Below are 18305 nucleotides of genomic sequence, written 5' to 3' on the forward strand. Positions count from 1 at the left end.
TGATAGACATTTGGCTATTATGAATGATACTGTCATGAACAATTTTTTACATGTGTTTTTGATGAACACCTATATTTGTTTCTATTGGGCTTGTATCTGAGGGGAGAATGGCTTGGTCATGGGTATGTATATGTTTATCTTTAAAATATATGACCCATTTTTCCAAATGGTTGTACCAATTTACACTCCCAAAAGGAATGTATGAGAGTTATGGTTGTTTTCAGATCCTAGCCAAGATTCAGTGATGCCTTTGTTTAATTTTAGCCATTTGTGTAGATATGTAATGGTGTTGCGCTATGGTTTTAATTTGCATTTTCCCAATGACTAATGAAGCTGAGCACTTTACATGCATTTATTAGCCATTTGGATATCCTCTTATGAAGTGTCTGCTCAAGTGTTTTGCTCTTTTTTTCTACTGAATTGATCGCATCTTTCCTTATTAATTTGGAGGAGTTCTTTATATATAATGAAGAATGAGTCCTTTTTAGAGATATTATGGTAGGAAATAACTTATCCCATTGCATGGGTTATATTTTCACTCTCTTAACAGTATGGTTGGATGAAAGAGGTTCTTAATATAGTTTAATATACCAAATTTTCCATTATGGCTACTACTTTTATGGCATGTTTAAGAAATCATGAAATATCTCCAAGTCATGAAGCTATTTTGTTTTCCTTTAAAACTTTAAAACTTCCCTTTAAAAACTTTGTTTTATTTTTACATCATATATCTGCAGTTCATCTGATTTTGATTATTGTGAGATGGGAGTCCCAATGATTTTTTTTCTTGTATGGATATCCAATTGATCCAGCATGATTTATTGAAAAGACCATTTTTTTTTCCTACTGCAATGCAATGTCAGCTTTGTCATGTATCATACTACACTATCCATTGGTTTCTTTGTTCTTGTATGAATTCCAACTGTCTTTGTTAATACAGCTTTATAATAGGTCTTGATATCTGGTAGCATACAGTTTTCTTCTTTGGATATTCTTTGCCTTTTGATTTCCATAAATGTTTTAGAACCAGTTTATCAATTGCTACAAAAAATGTCTCTAGAATTTTTTACGGAAATATACTAAATCTATTTTCAGTTTGGGGAGAAATGACATCACTGTAATGTCAGGTCTTCTGATTCTTGAATATGGTATATCATTCCATTTACTATGACATTTTTTGTTCTCTCAGTAATGTTTTAATTAGAGGCCTTACACACTTCTTGTGTTATATTTATTCCTATGTATTTCATAATTTCGGTATTATTGTAAATGGTAAAATTTTTATACTTCAAATTGTGTTGATTGCTATCTCAATTTCATTCCAAAATCATAGAGGATTAGACTTGAAATGTCCCTTACAGGCAAAGAGAAAATAGCTAGTAAGTGACAGCAACATATTTTGGGCATATGTTCTAAGGATAGAGCCTTGATGAGCAGACAAAATACAACCTCTGGAAGTTGGTGAGATCTTTGTTCAGTTTCCAGCTTCACTACTAGAGAAAATCAGTGGATCTCTGACTCTTAGTTTTCTTCCTTATAATATGGTGTTATTATGGTTGCTAGATATAATTATGTAAAGTACCTAGAACTATGTGCATGTAACAAATGCCCGTTGTTATTCAGATCACAGGGATGGTGTTTTTTTGTGTTTTTTTTTTTTTTTTTTTTCTTTTCAATATACTGTGCTATTCTTTCTGGCTCTTCCTTTTTGGCTACCTCCTCAACCAAAATTTTTAAAAAATATCATCTAACATCACACTTTCAGCTAGTTATATTATTGTGTATTATTTATAACCTGGCTTATTCCCAAATATATTTGAAATAACTAACGATAAAACTCACATGTATACCATTTAAGAATAAAGCCTAAAAAAGAAATCCATACCTGAAAAGGTGAAGTAGGGCTATCGTTCTCCTAAGATTTTAAGGTAAGATGGTTAATGTACTTGATCATTAAATATAGTTCTGAAATTCCTAGTAGCCAAGATCAAAGGGATCTTCACTGCCAGACACAGGGAAGAATAAAAATTTGGGGGAAAAAGATAACTGTTTTCCAGGAACTCAGTTACAAAAAAGACAAATCATGTGTGTATAAAAGACAATGTATTTAATGCTAGTTTTACATACTGCGACATTTTCTTTCTGTATTGTACCAATCCTGAAGGAATGTCAAGACAGAACATTACTCTGTAAATCATGAGAATATTTCTTTAGGAAGCTAAGTCCTAATGTACTCAGTCTAAACTATTTTCTGATATTTGAATTTATTTAGTATAAATAATTAAGTTGCAGTGATATTATTTTTAAAAAATAAAAGGAATACGTTTAAAATTCTTCTTACACTTTGCTTTCAAGTATCAATAATCTCAAGTGTAATATTGGCAGAGGCTTAAGGAAAGACAAATCAAGATGGAGATTTCTGGCAGACACCCATGATGGTACATATCCTGAGTATTACTTGGCTTAAGATCCATATGACTTAGAGACCAAATACGTGGCTGATATTGTAGATACTCAATTACAAATATTGTAGCCCTCAAAGCTTAGGCATTCTACTAGTCTTAGTTGCCACTCCTCAGCAGATGACTCCCCAACCTGGATCTTTACCCTAACTTCTCAGCTGAGCAACATCCATGCTCATATTTCCAATGTTGATATTATCATTTGGCTGTTCTACCAGTAACGCATATTTAACACGTATGAAATTAAACTCATTCTCAAATCTGCTCTTTTATCTTCCTAATTTCTATTACTATGAAAAGAACCCTCAAACCCCAGGTGTTAAGCTTAGATCTGAAAAACTTCTTTAATTGCTTCCATCCCATGCAGTGGTATACAAAGATGGGAGGCACTGGGAGCAATCTGTTCTGGGTGCAGGCAATATAGGATTCATTGTCTGTAGAGAATTGCAAACAACAATAAAACTGACTAAAAATGGGTAGGGTTTTTATTATTGCCAATTGTTGGCAATTCTAACCATGTCAGTCTCCCACCACATCCCACTTTGGTACACTCTGCTGTCCCTGTGCTCTTGAAGTTGAATTAGTTATAAAGTTATGTCTTTTTATCCTCTGAGATAACTCTTTCTATGTCCCTAGCCTCAGGCTCTTTGCACTTAGAATTTTCTTCTTCCAATTCATCTTATACAAGCTACTAGAGTAAAGACAAGTAACACTTTCTGAACATTTCATTCCTTAGCACATAATCCCTTAATAGCTCCCTATTGCCAACAGAATAAAGTTCAAAACTAGCTTGGTATTCAATGCCTTGGTGGTCTCCCTCCCTTTCAACCACCCGTCTCTCCGTACAGTTTCCAGAAAGAACCACATACTCTATTTCATGTATATGCTTTACTTCTGGGACTTACGTTAACTTCAAGAAAACTCTTCTCTGAGTTTGCCCAGCATTTTATCTGGTCTCTTTTATGGTGTTTGCTATTTTATACACAGATTTTTTTTCTTAGTTCTTAATAGACTACAAGCTTTAACTAGCATGGCATACACTTGGCATTTAATAGATACTTCTACTTACTGTCACTCATAAACTCCTTGGAGTTAGAAGTTTCATATGAGCCCCCCAGCAACCATCCCAATTCTTTACGTGAACTAACTCTAAATAAATACTTCTTGAAATGAAGGAAGTAGATAATATTCAGTTACTAATCTTGTGATTGTTGTTAATATTCTGTTCTTATTCTTCCCTGCTGTTCATAATTCCCAAGGAAAGGCCTGCCCTGAACAATACTATCTATTCAATTGCATTTTGCCTCCCATCAAAACCACATGTTCTCAATAAGTTTCTTTCATGTTACAAAGGGTTTAAATAGGCACAGAATCCCCAAAACTTTTACTTCAAGGCCATTTTGAATTTTTCCCTTTTTTGAACTCTCAGCACATATTATTTATATTATTCATTTGGTTCTTAATCATATATTTCTTTGTTACATGTCTTATATTTTTAACTCACGCATTGTTCTTTTTTCCCAAGGGCTGGATATTTCTTCCTAACCACAGTGAAATTCTTTTGTGGATGAGGGCCTTGTATTAAGCTCCATTTTCCTCCCCAACATCTAACACAGGGCTATTTTTTTTTTTTTTTGAATGAACTGTTTTGTTGAAAATACGTTGGCTAGAAATTTATACTAGATATCTCCTCTCTTGTTAGTAGAATTAAATTTGGTAAAATTAATGTTGAAATACATCAAATGCCATGGAATTTATGTCAATTAATTTTCCTTAATCTTATAGGATTATTGCTGAATTTGGAATTATAGAAAAGATATTGTTTACTTAGCAAGAACTTTACATCTCTTTATATAACATTAAAGTCACAATTCCTATACTGAAATTAATCTTTTGAATTTAAAAACTTTTTAAAAGGAAATTAAGATGTATAAATTATTTTATGTTATTCAGTTAATAGCAGATATAAAAACTAGTAACAATTAAAAAAACAATAACTTCTGCTCTTTGTTTGCTGGTTGTCAGACACTTGGCATGTATTTAATTCTTACACATACAGTAGATGGTAGGTATTATTACACTCCTGTTATAGATGATGAAATGAGAGCTTAGTGATTAATTTAACATAGCCAGGGTCACACAGACAGTATGTGTAAAAACAGGGATTCTACTCTTGGTCTATCTGACTATAAATCTTGTGTTCAAATCGGTAGGTGGACTGCCTTTCCAACGAGAAAAAAGATTGTTCCCCTTTTCTACTGATAAATGCTTTTCCCAACAACAAGTCATTATGAAAATATTCAAGCACGCAGTTAAGTTGGAGGAATTGCGTAGCATCCACCATATACTTGCACTCCAGTTCCACAAATCTTAACATTTTGCTTTATTTGCTTTATATCACAGCTTTATCAAATGGATCTATCCATTTGTCCATTTATCAATCCATTTCTTCTGAAACATTTCAAAATAAGTTGCAGACATCAATAGATTTCATTGTTAAAACTTTCAGTATGTATTATTAATCAATGTTCATACTCATTTGTTCTGAGGAGACTTTTAATTCAATCAAATGGAATTTTTCTTAATCACATAGACTTTCAAAAATTCCTTAGAAACATTTTTCTTCATGTGGTAATTCAAATCTTCAAATTTTCTCTACCATATCTTTCCAAAAATCTTTATCTGTATCATAAGGAATGTGATGTGAGAAAGTATGGGTTCTCACGTTTCTTTAAATGAGGCAAGCATTCTACTACCTATGTCAATTTTAAGCTGGTAGGTCAAGTCTGAAAATGATAGCTCCTTTTGTCTCTAGCTAGTTTCTTTGATATACATATATATATATATATATAAAAGGTCAGTGATGTCTACGATGTTTCCTGCAGCAGTTATAATTCAAGATCCTACATAATAAAACAATTCACGTGTTCTAAAGTTTTCATATGTTTCTGACAATTATGCACATATGCACATTACCCCTTGAACCCATATTCCACACTACTGTGGTAACTTATTTGCTTAACGATATTTGCCAGTGAAGTCATATTTAAGCTGTTAGCCTCTTAAGGTCTCCTGATAGTTATCTGGGAGTTTTATGGTGGTATTGAGATAAACATAAGTGACCCACATATTCATAAAGCTCTTCCTCGGTACTGATTCCTACCAGGACCTGGGTTTTTGGTAGTCTCTACCAAACTGTGAAGATAATCGTGGAAGTAGCTGTGAGAGATTGGTACTTTTCTAAAATGCTGTTGTTGGTTTTACTCATTAGGATTCCTAGGTAACTGACCTGTTTCAGGGTTTCTGCTCTGACACTAATGCCTGCTTGGGATAGGGCATTTCCCAGTTGCTATGCTCGCTTAGGGTTACAGTGGGCAAATCCTTAATTACTTTTTTTATAAGATGGGTCACAGAAGACAATTCCACCAGTATTGACTGAGTAGCTCAGATTAGAACATTCTGAGTTTTGTTCATTCACTATACCCAATTTTTCTCTTTTATACTCTTGCCATTTCAGCAAAAGTTACAGAAAACAAAAAAGTGTCATTTAGAGTATTAGTTCTCAGTGATTAGAGACTCTAACAGTGGTTAGAGACTCAAGAGACCTGATAGGAGGGCTTATTAAACTGAAGAATTCAGGGCCTTACTGAGATTAGCTAATTCAAAGTGTCAGAGGAGACTGGGCCTGAGAATCCTCCTTTTAACAAGCATTTCCCTGGTGAATGTGAAACAACTATAATTTGAGAACCACTGATTAGAATAGGCTTCTCCTAGAGAGAAAAATCTTACAGGTAAACTCCAGTTATAATGTAATAAAAAGACAGACAACTGAAGGACTTGCAGGTCAAATCTTATTTGAACAAAAATTAGAGGATAACTAAGCTGTTTGGAAATGTTTAAATTTTGTTCTTTTTTTTTTTTTAAAGATTTTATTTTTTTATTCGACAGAGATAGAGACAGCCAGCGAGAGAGGGAACACAAGCAGGGGGAGTGGGAGAGGAAGCAGCAGGCTCATAGCGGAGGAGCCTGATGTGGGGCTCTATCCCAGAACGCTGGGATCACGCCCTGAGCCAAAGGCAGACGCTTAACCACTGTGCCACTCAGGCGCCCCTAAATTTTGTTCTTAATAAAATTTCCAGTTTGCAAAAAGTGACCTTAACACTATGGAGTAAATTTTCTCTCTATATCTACAAATGCTCTGATCTCAATAGGAGAAACATATCACATTTTCAAAACCACTCAGTTTTTATAACATTCCTAGAGAGTTGTTTTTGTTGCATTTTTATAATGGGTTTTTTTTGTTTTGTTTTGTTTTGCTTTTGCTTTTTCTGGTAGGTACCTGAGAATTTTCTGGCAAAAGTGATCATGAGATGAAAAGGACTAGAATCTTACAGTCATTTCTTTTTGGTGGTAAAAGAAAAAGGAGTAATGTAATCCTTTCTTATCTGTAATGTAAACAGCATCTAGTCTGGTACCTTCATTAAGAGTGAATATTTAATCAATGGACAAATTCAACTACTTTGTTCAACATATTGCTAGGCTCCATGGAGAATTGCACAGAAATGTAAGATTTGTTAACGGCCTTTCAGAATAGCACAGGCTTTTGAGAGAGGTGTGATGTGGATAGAAAGAAATACAAAACAAAGAAGTCCGTATGTTCTACCAGTGCTACATACAAATATGGGAGATGGGGAAAGGAATACCAGGCGCTATGATTAAGAATGGTTTCACAAAAGTTTGAACTTGGTCTTTAGAGGTAAGTAAGACTTTCAGGAGAGTAAGGAAAAGTCAAGGCTGAGAGTTTAATAAGAGCATGGCACAGAGGCACATCCAGCTTAAATATAGTTAAGAACAGAGGTTTGGTCTGGAATCACAGAGGGAGACAAGGTTGAAAAGTGTAAATGGTACTTGATTTCAGATGCAATGCCAGACTAAGGAGTTTGAATTTTACGAGAAGGTTCTGATGATAAGAGCCTCTGGGAGGTTTGGATTAAGATAATGACTGAATGTGAGTGGGGGATGGGTTAAATAGGTGATGGGGATTAAGGAGGGCACTTGGTGAGGAGCACCAGGTGATGCGTGGAAGTGTTGAATCACTATGTTGTACACCGGAAATTACTATTATTACACTGTATGTTAACTAACTGGAATTTAAATAATAACTTAAAAAAAAAAAGGAAAGCTGTTTTCAATTTCTCAAGAACTGGGTTGCAAACCAAATAACATTATTAGGTTGATGTACTCGTTGACTATATCTTCTCAGGAAAAAAAAAATCAAAGATAATGATTGAATGACATGATAAATGGTTTCATATCTTTAGGAATATGTAACTGAAAAAAAGAAACCTCTACTTAGAGAAGTCGTTCTAATTAAAAAAAAAAACAACCGTACCCTAATTATCCTAACTATCCATTGGCACACTCCAAAATTTGATGTGGGCAAGACCTGTTTTGAATAATCAGCGTACATGCACGTGCACAAGTGTACCATCACCAAACATTCTAAGGGCTAAGGATAACACACTTCCCTTGCCTTCGTGAAAAGGGATATTATCTGTTTCCCAATCTAAAGATATATTGGGGGAAATGTCTAAATAAAAGATGAAAGAAAGCCAAGGATATATTCTGTCTCCTCCAATCCTCTATCATACCTTGGCTCTTCTCATGCATTCTTATGATACTAACTGCTGCAAATGCAGGGGCCAATCCCAGAATTCCCTGGTGCAATCGAATCTGTAATTTGAGCAGGGCTCGGAGAGGGTAGCTTATCTCTGAGGATCTCTTCCAAGATGACTCACTCATATGCCTAGCAAGGTAGTGTGGCATTTATCTGTCAGCTCAGCATGGGCTGTCAGCAGAGGCTTCAGGTCCTTTTCACATGGGCCTTTCCGTACATTGGGATATATAAGCTACCTTATAGCATGGCAACCTGGTTTCAAGAGTCAATATTCCAAGACACGGAATGTGGAAGCTTCTAGCCTCTTAACATAAACCCTAAAACTAGAAAGCTTCACTTCCTCCATATTCTGTTGGTACAACAGTCACAGAACCTACCCAGATTCAAGAAGAAGAAACCTAGACCCCCACCCCTTGACAAAAGGAATGTTAAAGAATTCAAAGAAAGTTTTAATTTATCAAAAAGGTAAGATTACTTAGCAACTGTATATATTATGAAAGCTTCCTTACCCTTTATCAGTTCATATCCTTCCAGGGAGGACAAATGGTACTTGTGTAGTAATATATAAAACATCTAGCTACAGACACACCATGTCAGGAATAACATAAGCCTTATATAATTGGAAGCAAAGATCTACTCTGAAGTAAGATCTTCATATCTGATTTTGGTACTGAACTTACTTTCTAGATAACGTACTATTTAAAGATGTGTTATCTTGCACTCATGATTAAGCTTGGTAACTGACTAGATCGCAGACTAATTGGCTATGACATCAGGAAAGCATAAAGCCTCTTAACACTGTTTAAATGTTACCTCTAGCATACTACATTTCCTTCAATAAAATAGTATTTGACTTTTCTGTAGATTCACTTTCTCCTTTCTCCTAAACACTTAGCCTTAAATTATTGTACTAATTCTTCCAGATTTCTTATATATTTTGGAGTCTACATACTACATTTGTCTTTTTAAGTTCAAACATCATAACTTTTCATATTTTGTTACAGAGCCTTGGCTTCATGTTTATTCTGTTATATTGGATTATAACTGGAAGCCTATAAAATCTTTAAAAGCTTCCTTTCAGAAGAATAATCCAATGCTATAAAATGATACTTAGTGGGTAAACATTTTCTGATTGAAGAGAAAATACTGTCAATTCTGTTTCCTAAAGTCAAAGTAATCTAGTGATAGTGGAACGCTTTGCATACAATACATAGAATAAAAAAAAAGAGTACTATTTTATGTAAGTGTTTTCTTTTAAAAAGATAAAATAATCATACTATTTTAAAAAACCCAGTCAAGTATTGCAAAGATGATTCAACATTTTTTAACTAAACTATTCACATTCACTTGCTAATATGTTGACAACCTATGGTTGTATATATTAGAAGAGAAAATTTAGAGACAAATATTTTAGAAGTATGTACTTAGAATTGCATTGGACATAATGTACTTACTCAACATATATTACTAAAAAAGAGTTTTAATGGTCAACTCTGATCAAAAACAGGATTTACAATTATTTTCTAAGCTATAACATTAAAAATTACCAGCAGATTATTCAAAACCTCAATGCTATTCATTTCTCAGCTAATGTCTTATGACTATTAGTCAACATCATAAAAATGCCATTATTTCATTTAACTTTTGTTGATGCCTGTGGGATAGGGCTGGGAGAAAAAAAATAAGGCCTCACATCAAAAGAATGACCTCATTTACTCTAAACACAATTGAGAAAAAGATTAAAAAGTCAGAAGAGTTATCAGCAATACCTGATCTTGAAAAATAAAATAAGAAAAAAAAATCCTGGGGCATTCTGTCAGTGGTGGGATTAATGTAATATTAATTATAGTGATGTGTCAACAAAAGATGAAGAGACAGAATTTAATAGAAGAATCAAAAAGCATCCTACTGTGAAAACATACTAGAAAGGAAAGGAATATTGGCTTAGATAGCAGTTAACTCAAATTTGGATAGGAATGTGAAACCTATTCTACCAAGAGGTGCCATAAATTTATTTATTTATTCAGTAATCTCTACACCCAAAGCAGGGCTTGAACTCACAACCCCGAGATCAAGAGGTGCATGCTCTACTGACTGAGCCAGCCAGGCACCCCCTAAGGGTACTTTTTATGGCTTCCATGACCAAGACTCTTTATAGGCCTAATTTCCGTATTACTTGGGATCTTAGAGAACCTTACGTTAAACCATCCCTAGCTTTCATTAATTTACTTCAGGATTTGGAATAGCCCGGTATCATCCATACAATCTCAAACCTGGGGCTGGAAAAATGGCTGCTGGTTCTAGATGAGTGCTTATCTGGGGAGACTCTAGGGAGCAATTCTTTACTTTGTGCACCTGGATGGCTCATGAGTTAGGAATGGTAAGTGGAAACTACGCTTTCGAATCTCAGGTTTAAGGGTAAGGGCACAGGGTCCAAACCTGAAATAATAAGGTGGGAACTCGTGAATTCTATACATTCCCAAAGAAGGTCAGGCAAATAAGGAAAGATTGATGGGAAGATAAGATCAATCACTCACATAGAATTTAAAAAGTTAAATTTAGTGATTTCTAAAACCCCACATTAACTTGAAAATAATTTGGTTTCAAAGATTTGGTATTAATGTTGAGAATTCACAAGTCAAAGTATTTGAATATCTTTAATGAAATGTTTTTATTATTATTATTTTTATTATAATGAATAAAATGAGGACTGACTTCACAGGGTTGTGGCCTGTGCAGTTGCATAGGGCCCTGTGGTTAGGGGTGCCTCAAGCTTGGTTAAATACTCTGCTGAAATTCTTGAGATTCTCCATCTTGAAATTCTTAACAATATTTGAACAAAAGGCTCTGTATATTAATTTTGCACCATATATTATGTACTTGGTCTTGAATAAAACCTGTTATGACTGGGTTATATATCAATACTGATAGAGAATAAACCAAATATTAAGCAAAAATGGAGTGTTGGCTACAATAATCCTTTGTAAACACTCTTCTCTTCTGATGCCCCAACTTCCTAAAGCAATTTTCTTGTGTTCTCCTTATGCTAAGGCTGGATAGGAAAGTACCTGATGCAGGAAGATTTTAACTCCTTCTGGGCATAGGAAATTTAAAGGGAACTGATGGACAAACCTAATGAAGAAATCTAAAAGGAATGAATTACTATTGATGGATGTTTAGGGTAAATGTTTTTGATGATGGATTTTTCTCCACTTTTCCTTTTACACAAAATACAAACTTGATTTACTTTTAATGCGTGAACTCAGAAAAAGAACCATTTACTCTACTCTCTTGTTCCCTACTTTGACTTCACTTCTCATAGCAAAGGAAAATCCCTTTTCCTGCTTCCCCTCAAAAATTTTCTTGTTTTTTTTCCTTTTTAAGATTTTATTTATTTATTTGAGAGACAGAGTGAGTGAGAGAGACAGCACAGGAGCTGGGGCAGAGGGAGAGGGAGAAGCAGACTCCCCACTGAGCTGAGAGCCTGATGCGGGGCTCAATCCCAGGACCCCAGGATCATGACCTGAGCTGAAGGCAGATGCTTAACCAACTGAGCCATCCAGGCGCCCCCTCAAAAATGTTCTCTACTTCCTCTTCCTCAGTGTTCTTTGCTAGCTCTTTGTATAAAGCGGGTGGCGGGAAAACATTGCCTCCCCAATCGAATACCAATTGAAACTGCCTATTGGTTGTGGATGATTTTTACCTCAGTCACTAGCCACAATTTCCCTTCCGAAGACGATTTCCCTTTATGTTCTTTTACACCACCCCCAAACCACCCCTCTCACAGCATAATGAATCTCAATGCAGCTGAATCATGCGGGTCTGATTTAGCCTGCAAAAATGTCAGTCAAAGCAAGCAAGATGTACTCTTTGGCCTTGAGTGCTCTAAGCTGCTATGAATCATAGGTTTAGTTTTTGCCAAATGAAAAGCAATTTCACTTGCAAAAATATATCTGTGGGGATACTTATGGCTTTTAACTCGCAGGGAAAATGTACTAAAATCGTCCAGGGGAAAGGAAATTGTGTGTGTGTGTGTGTGTGTGTGTGTGTGTGTGTGTGAATCTTTTATGAAACCAGAAAAAAAGAACCAGAATTTACTGCATTTGCTTTCAATTAAAATCTTTTTATTTTTCAGCTTCAACTCACAGGTGTTAACCATTAGACTAATAAATTGCTTCTTCAAATGGACCATATCAATGAGTTAGATATTTAATAAGGTTCAAATTTTTGTAAGGGAGCAATTCAGTTAGACTTGGTTAGGAAGACTTTTAAAATTAGTTGCCAAAATATTGAGCAATATGATATTTTCTCTAACTCCTATAAGCACAGCATAAAATGGTTTTGTGAATATTGTATTCTATAATCTTGGAATTTGTTCTTAGGAAAGAAAAATTTTACAAAAAATTGTTAACCTTCTTTTTCACCTTGGAATCCAATTCCACAAATTGCAAGCCCTGTTCTGTTAGTATGGCACTTCATCTCTAGCCACAGAACACATGTAATGGTCAAAGGAGCTTTCATTTCTTATGAGAACTGTCTATCCTGACTTTTAAAGTGCAACTTAAGACATTGTTCAATATGTTCAGTCTATACTAGCCTTCAGCTAATCCAAGACTCCTCTAAACAATGGTTATCTAGTACAGTGGCAGCCCCATTAAGCTGTCTGAAACATCTCATCTTATTTTTTCCCCAAGATTGTTCTTGTTATGAACAATTTTTGTACCATAGAAAAAAAATTGTGAAGGAGTAAGCATTTCAGATAACATTTCAGATTAGGCTATTATAGTAAAATTGAACATCCCAATCAAGTCATCGAGATTCTAAACGGATTTACTCCATCTATGGTCTTTTATGTTTTTAACTATTTGGAAAAGACAGAAAACTAGAACTGATTTCTCTCCTGAAAATATACTCAAGGAAGGAAAGCGCAGAAAAGAGTAAAGCTAGTATATTAGATTCACAGTCTGCTGAAAACCTAATAAAAAAAGGGCATTTTCTAAAAATGCTGAGAGATGATGTGACCTAACAAGATTAAGAGACAGACTGTAAGCAAGAAGGCTGTGAATGTTTGTCTTGGTTGCATCAATCACTTTGGGAAAATTATTTAATCCTGATTATTTTTATATTTCTTTCTCTGTAAAATGGGGATGATGTTTCTTACCACAGCGCTAAAGTAACATATCTGCTAAATAATGAATCTTTTCTGTTACTAAATGTACTTTAATTCCTGTAAGATCTGGCTTCCTAAGAAGTTAATATCATCTGCTCCATAAGATCAAAACGTGTTTTTTTTTAATTTTGTGTTTCCTAGGTGAAACATTTTTAATACACTTTATTTACCTTGAAGTAGATATATACTTTTTAAAGGTAGAGCACATATTTTTAAAACACCTAACTTGTAAATCAAGAATATTTTTCTGAACTGCTTTACATTATATTTTTCACATTTCACACCTACTGAGCATGTAGGTATATTAAGAAAATCCATCAATAAATTCTTTAAAAGACCAAGATTAACAATATAAATTCCAAGGCATTTTCAGTGGTTTTATTAATGCTTTATTCAAACTCACTAATTGATGTCACCAGAAAGACCTCTAAGTATTTTTTTCCTCAAATTTTGGAAGCTTACCGTTTTAAATAGGAATCTATTTTCTGCAGACTGCAGCTTATTTTTACAATACCAGGGTTTGTTTTATTGACTTCAAATATGTAATTTTCTCAGCTTCAATTTTTGTATGTGTGAGTAATAGACATTTAATTGCTAATTTGCTGGAAGATCTATGTCTCAATATGCTTTTGACATACTCTAACTTAAAGAGGACAGATATTTATTTTAAGTAAGTTTAATCAGTTAACTTTCTCACTGATCTGTTAAAACTATTTTCCTTTCTTAATGAAAAACAGCTTAGAAAACATCGAGGATAAAAAACGAGACAAGTGCATACATTGATTACAGACCTTCAGAGTTTTACTGCCACGCTCTAGTGACCTCTGATCTTCATTGCTTCTAATATGCCATTTTTACTTGCGGCATCATTTTGGAGATTTTATGAATTGATGGGATTTGGGCTTAAAATAGTAATTTAATATAAATACTGCTATCAATGTGTTCATTAGATGGCAAAAAATTTTTAGACCTCCTTATACAGATTTCCTTTTGATTTTTTCAGTTAAAAAAACAAACAAACAAACAACTTTCAGGGCAGTACAACCTAGATCCAGGTTTTGCGGAACCCAAAACTCTTGGAGTTATTGAAACCCTCTTTAAGAAAAAGAAAATAAAATTAAGAATATAGCATTAAATATCAGTCTTTGCAAACGTCCTGTGAATATAAGGGGCCTTTAGGCTTAAGCTTCATTACCTTCCAAGTCAATCCACTTCTTGGGCAATAGCTGTTTGACTCTTCCATATTGTTCTAAGACATGCATGGGAACAAATCTAGAACCCAAGACACTATGTTTAAGTAGTAAAAACAGGAGTAAGAACAGTTACTACTTAAAGAGTGCTTATAAAATGTCCTAGGTACAGGAAAGCCCTTTATATGGATGATCTCATTAAATCCTCAAAACCACACTATGAGGCTTTTATTTATTTATTTTTATTGATGAGGAAACTGAGCTCAGAGAAGTTAAGTAATATGACCTAGACTGACCAACTATCAGGTGATACATCTGAAATATGAAACCAGGTGTGAATAACTCAAATTTGGAGATAATCAAGACTAATTGAACCAAAGAGCTTGCTTGCTTTCTTTCTTTCTTTCTTTCTTTCTTTCTTTCTTAAATGTGATTAATATCTTTAATAATTCTATAACTTCTAAATCCTTCCACAAAAGGGCTTTACAGTTCTCCAGTTTATTGGAAACATATGTTTAAAAGAAAGTCAACCCTAATGTTGAAGCAATAATACAAATTTTTAATCACTGGCACTATACCATAAAGCAAAATGAAGAATATCTTACTTAAATAAAGCAAGGATAATATTTCATTGGGGAATATATCCAACACATTTTTTTCTATATATATCTACATCCAATTGTGGTTTTTTTTTTTTATAGCTTAATTTAAAAACAAATGCAAATTTTGAAAAAGTAATGAAAGCTTTGGTTTGGTCAGTACACATACCATATAGGTTGTTTTTATAGCAGATACTAGTTTGCCAAACTTCAGTGGCAAAACACTAAGTTGTGCGTTTGGTATTGTCCAGCTAGCTGTTTCTCACGGCCCCAGAGAATCTGGTGGTGAGTAATGTTGAGAAACACCTAATTGCCACCATTTCTCTTCTTACCAGTAACTCCACTGAGATAGAACATCATTTCCTTAAGACACAAGGCCTTGCAAAAAGCCTCCCACTAGTCCACTGGATATCAAATGTTCTATTTGATAAGTTCTGTTGCTTCTTTAATTATATTGTTGATTTCATTTGCTCATTTCTTAATCTGTCTTTTCACTTTGTTTACATCTTTTTCAGCTCTCTTCTAGTCAATCCACAGGTAGCCGCTATGGCTGGCAATCTGAAGAAGAAAGCCAACACTTGCAGTGGTTGCTGCAAGTTTTCCAACTTTCTGGAATAAAAATCCCACACAGCAGCCTGTCACTCCACCCATTGCAATCTGTGGCTACAGAGTATTTTTCTACCATAGGTCCTGAGCTATGCCCAAACACTTGATTGCACCAATGCTGTCTTCTTGCACACTCAGTTAAATCCAACACTTCATAAGACTCGCCATCCCTTTCATGCTCTTGAGGAGAAGGCTTCCAGGTCGTCATGAGCTGCTGCAGCCAGCTCTGAAGGCAGTTTGGCCTGCCCTCCTCTCCCCACTACTTTTCTCTTTTCTTTTTTCCCCATAGAAATCCCACTTTGAAGCCCACTATAAATCACAAGTAGAAAATTATAGACTCTTGAGAAGATGCAATCTGGGTTATCCCTCTCCCCATACCATCTTCTGGAAATAGCATGTTCCTCTACTACAATGTACTGAGCAGTATGTGTCAGCCCCCTGTGCTAAGTGCATTTAATCCTTCCAACAATTGATGAAGTATCAATATATTCACATAACAGATGAGATAAGATCAAACATACATCTGACCCCTTAAATCTACTATAAGAAGGGTAATTCACAAAATGTTTCAAGCACTTTCATTTCAACCCTGAGCCCTCAGTATTTTGACATCTGCATAAATTTCAGCTACAGGAACTTCAGAAACTGAAAATGTGCACTGTTTAGCAATGCTTCATCTTTAAGTTTGATTAACTTATGGGAATAACTTCCACGATAACAGGCATTCCAAAGAAACCTTCACAGTTTCTAGTTTCAGTGCAAAAGGGGTTGATCTCAATAATTACTTTTACAACTTTGAAACTGAAAAAACGAGTATAAGCGTCCATGCTTAAAGAAATTATTTTTCCCATTTAATTGCTCTGGACATTTTCTCCTGTATTATGGTTGACAATGTATCACTTTGGTTATTTCCTTTGTTACTATTTTCATCTACTGTAATGGAGACAAGTCATTAAATAATACTTGGTTTTTCATATATCTGTATATTTTACTTAAAATGCAATTTCAATTTTTTTATTAGTAAGAAAAGAAAAAGATGAAAAGTGACTCACTTAAGACATAGAACTTAATAAAGTTAATTCATGTAACAAACTTCTTCTGTGGAAAACAAAATACTCTGTATTCTTGCTAATTCTCACAAGAGCACAATAAATATTGTAAGCCTAAATTTAATAATGTTACTGCTCCCTCGCTTTAAAATTAAATGAAATAATTATGAACTGTACAATAAAAGTGAGCTAAATTAACAAATTAAAATCTTCCTTTAAAGTGCAGTTAGGAGGAAGAAAGAGCCACTTGACAATGTCAGGTAAAGTGAATAGGACGTGTAAATTTACAATGTTCATGGCTTAGAGTTGCTGCTGACAAGGAAAAACTGTAATGACGCATATTCTCCTATAGCCAAGGGAACAATCAATGGATGGATGGTCAAAAAATGGGACACTCATTTACTCCTTGAAATGAGAAAATGTAATTAGATTTAAAGGACATAAAAATGGCACAGAGATTTGATAGGGCCTTGTTATCTTGTCTTCCTAATTCCAATAGTAATGTAGATAAGCATATCTACCAAGTCATAAAATAGCAAATCCTAAAGCAAGCAAGAAAAAGGGGTTCTCAGCATCTCCAGAAGAGCAGAGAGGGTATGTAATGCATTTTTTTTTTAAAGATTTACTTATTCATTTGACAAAGAGAGAGAGCCAGAGAGCACAAGTGGGGGGGTGGGGTGTGTGGTGAAGGGAAAGGGCAGAATGGCAGAGGGAGGAGAAGAGGCAGACTCCCTGCTGAGCAGAGAGCTCCCCCATGCAGCTCAACCCTAGGACTGCTGTCCTCCCTCCCCCGATCATGACCCCAGCTGAAGGCAGATGCTTAACCTACTGAGCCACCCAGGTGCCCTATAATGTTAATACTAATAAAAGTGTCCACTATTTATCAACTATTAGCTATGCTGGATGATTTATATGCATATACTTGTTCTCATTTTACATGTGGAGATCCATGAGGCTAAAAGAGAGCAAGCAATTTATTTAAGTCACAGAGTCAGAAATTGGAAGAGGTAGGATACAAATCATAGGCTTTGCAGAAAATGAATAAGGAACATTTTGGTATTCAAACTACTGATCAAACAATCAATTATTGATCATGTACCTTTAGCATTTTTACCACCACATACCCTTCTCGGTTGGGAAGAGAAAAATTAAATAATTACAATATCCACAAGAATGTTCAAGCCACTCAGTGTCAAAACTATAATGACTAAGCTCCACTCATAATTAAAGTCTTCAGACGGTGGCCCTGGGGTTATGTACCAAGATAACAAACAAAACTCTCGTAAAGTGATTCTGCTGTGCAGTCGGGATCGAGAACCTCTATGATACACTTAGTGAAACTGGCCAAGAAGAATAAGAATTAAATGATAAAAAGACCAGAGTAGGGTGAATTATCAAGAAAAGAAGAATATGGAGTAATGGGAATGATAGAGACCTTGAAAGATAATGCTGGTTGGTGGGTGAAAGAACAGATAAAAGAGAACATTATGAACAAAAGCATAGGTGCAGGAATGGGCCTGATGCAATGAAAGGAAAAGTAGTTACAAGATTG

At 34.8% G+C, this 18305-nt stretch overlaps 1 protein-coding gene and 1 pseudogene across 3 annotated transcripts in view; both read right to left on the reverse strand.

The window, feature by feature from the left end:
* The window catches only part of ATRNL1 (attractin like 1), a 746554-nt gene that overhangs the window by 168413 nt on the left and 559836 nt on the right, over positions 1 to 18305 (reverse strand). The gene's annotated exons all lie outside the window — the stretch shown is intronic.
* On the reverse strand, positions 15263 to 16527 carry LOC113251967 (FUN14 domain-containing protein 1-like; annotated as a pseudogene).

Source organism: Ursus arctos, unplaced genomic scaffold (genome assembly GCF_023065955.2).
Source record: "Ursus arctos isolate Adak ecotype North America unplaced genomic scaffold, UrsArc2.0 scaffold_7, whole genome shotgun sequence".
Classification (NCBI taxonomy): domain Eukaryota; kingdom Metazoa; phylum Chordata; class Mammalia; order Carnivora; family Ursidae; genus Ursus; species Ursus arctos.